The sequence below is a fragment of the Oryx dammah genome, unplaced genomic scaffold, assembly GCF_014754425.2.
Source record: "Oryx dammah isolate SB20612 unplaced genomic scaffold, SCBI_Odam_1.1 HiC_scaffold_29, whole genome shotgun sequence".
Classification (NCBI taxonomy): domain Eukaryota; kingdom Metazoa; phylum Chordata; class Mammalia; order Artiodactyla; family Bovidae; genus Oryx; species Oryx dammah.
Genome location: NW_024070213.1, coordinates 22359801 through 22362833, shown reverse-complemented (window position 1 = coordinate 22362833; position 3033 = coordinate 22359801).

Genomic DNA, 3033 nt, shown 5'->3' with positions numbered 1-3033 from the left:
GAAGAAAGAAAAGGGACTTCCCTGGTGGTACAATGGATGAGTCCACCTGTCAATGCAGGGGGTGTGGAAGATTCCACATGCAAAGGAGCCACTGAGCCCGAGCACCACAGCTACTGAGCCCGCACTGCAGCTACTGAAGCCCATGTGTCTAAGAGCCTGTCCCCTGCAGAAGGGAAGCCAGGGCAGCGAGGAGTACCCGTACAGCAACTGGAGAGCAGTGCCTGCTCTCAGCAACCAGAAAAAGCCCAGGCACAGCAATAAAGAACCAGTTCAGTTCAGTTCAGTTCATTCGCTCAGCCATGTCCGACTCTTTGCGACCCCATGAATCACAGCACGCCAGGCCTCCCTGTCCATCACCATCTCCCAGAGTTCACTCAGACTCACGACCATCGAGTCCGTGATGCCATCCAGCCATCTCATCCTCGGTCTTCCTCTTCTCCTCTTGCCCCTAGTCCCTCCCAGCATCAGAGTTTTTTTCCAGTGAGTCAACTCTTCGCATCAGGTGGCCAAAGTACTGGAGTTTCAGCTTTAGCATCATTCCTTCCAAAGAAATCCCAGGGCTGATCTCCTTCAGAATGGACTGGTTGGATCTCCTTGCAGTCCAAGGGACTCTCAAGAGTCTTCTCCAACACCACAGTTCAAACGCATCAATTCTTCGGCACTCAGCCTTCTTCACAGTCCAACTCTCACATCCATACATGACCACAGGAAAAACCATAGCCTTGACTAGACGGACCTTAGTCAGCAAAGTAATGTCTCTGCTTTTGAATATACTATCTAGGTTGGTCATAACTTTTCTTCCAAGGAGTAAGCATCTTTTAATTTCATGACTGCAGTCACCATCTGCAGTGATTCTGGAGCCCAAAAAAATAAAGTCTGACACTGTTTCCACTATTTCCCCATCTATTTCCCATGAAGTGATGGGACCAGATGCCATGATCTTTGTTTTCTCAATGTTGAGCTTTAGGCCAACTTTTTCGCTCTCCTCTTTCACTTTCATCAAGAGGCTTTTTAGCTCCTCTTCACTTTCTGCCATAAGGGTGGTGTCATCTGCATATCTGAGGTTATTGATATTTCTCCCAGCAATCTGGATTCCAGCTTGTGTTTCTTCCAGTCCAGCGTTTCTCATGATGTACCCTGCATAGAAGTTAAATAAGCAGGGTGACAATATACAGCCTTGACGTACTCCTTTTCCTATTTGGAACCAATCTGTTGTTCCATGTCCAGTTCTAACTGTTGCTTCCTGACCTGCATACAGATTTCTCAAAAGGCAGGTCAGGTGGTCTGGTATTCCCATCTCTTTCAGAATTTTCCACAGCCATAACCTAAAAAGGAAGTAAGTAAATAAAAAAGAAGAAGAGAACATGCAGGAATGCTGGTTCATGTGAGAAATAGAAAAAGATGCTCTTGATATACTGAGACAGTAATTCAATTCGATAGACATTTACTGAGCATCTACTACCCAGTCTCTGTGCTTAGGAGATTGGATGCTTTATTTGTACTGCTCCAACTGGCAGGAAAGCACTAAGCCAAGCCTGGACCAGAATACCAAGTTGTGGAATGACGGTCCTTGCCCTTGAGCCCTTAAAACCTGGTCAAGTAGCTTAGATCCAAGAACAAGTGTCTCATTTACTAAAAGGCAATATGTAATAAGTACCACATAAATGTTATACATTGTGCCACCAGAGAGCAATGAAAATAACTTCTGGCTAATGGCATTCACGTGTGGGGAGAGGAGAGGGGCAAAGGAGGATCCCTTTGAGAAGGACTAGAAGAACAAGCATTACTTAAATAAAAGAAGACTGAAGCAAACGGAGCCAGCAAAAGGCAGTCAGAGGTATGGAGATGCGAGACTGTGATGCTGGTTTAAAGGAGCATGGTGTCTGTCATGAGGTCTGTAAGAGGTAAGAATGAAAGCAGAAGGGACTTCCCTGGCAGTCCAGTAGGTAAGACTCTGTGCTTCCAATGAAGGGAGCAAGAGTTCGATCCCTGGTCAAGGAACTAAGATCCCACCTGCTGCATTGTAGGCCCCCGAAAAAGATGAAAGCAGAAGGAGAACTGGGTTGATGCCTTTGACTTTGTTGTCATTGATAATTGCCTTTTCTCCAGGTTCCAGCAACCAAGCACCTCTTCCCATTCTTACAGCTCAACTTCTTTGCATGGCATTCAGCTATTTTATTTATTTATTTACTCATTTATTCATTTACTCAAGTTTTGTTGAGGTATAACTGACAAAACTGTAAGATATTAAAAGTGTACATCATGAGGATTTGATAGACATACACACTGTGAAAGGAATCCTGCCGTCTAGTTAATTAAAACACTCATCACCTCACATGCTTACCTCTAGGGGTGGAAGGTAAGAACATTTAAGTTCTACTCTTTTTGCAGATTTATAGTCTACTATACAATGTAATTGACTATTTTCACCATGTTTTGCATTAGATCCTCAGCTCCTAAACATTTTAGAGCTGAAAGTTTATTCCTTTTCATCAACCTCTCCCCACTTCTCACATCTGGAAAGCACTTCTTTACTCTCTGTTTCTATGGGTTTGATTTTTTTTTAATGTCATGTATAAGTGATATCCGTATTTGCCTTTCTCTGTCTGGCTTATTTCCCTTAGCATAATGCCCTCTAATGTACTTATTTTGCAATGTCTACCCTTTCCTCCCCTCCCCACCTGGCATCAGTACAGCTTGTATAGAGCCTGATGCCCAGTGAGAGGGGAGGAAAGGGTAGACATTACAAAATAAATACATTACTTGGCATCATGCTATGGGAAGGGGCTTCCTAGGTGGCCCTAGTCATAAAGAACCCACCTACCAATTTAGGAGATGTAAGAGACACAGGTTTGATCCCTGAGTCATCAAGGTCCCTTGGAAGAGGGCATGGCAACTCACTCCCGTATTCTTGCCTGGAGAATCCCATGGACAGAGGAGCCTGGGGGGCTACAATCCATAGGGTCGCAAAGAGTCTGACATGATTGAAGTGACTTTAGCACAGCATGGCATAGCATGCTAAGGGAAATATTC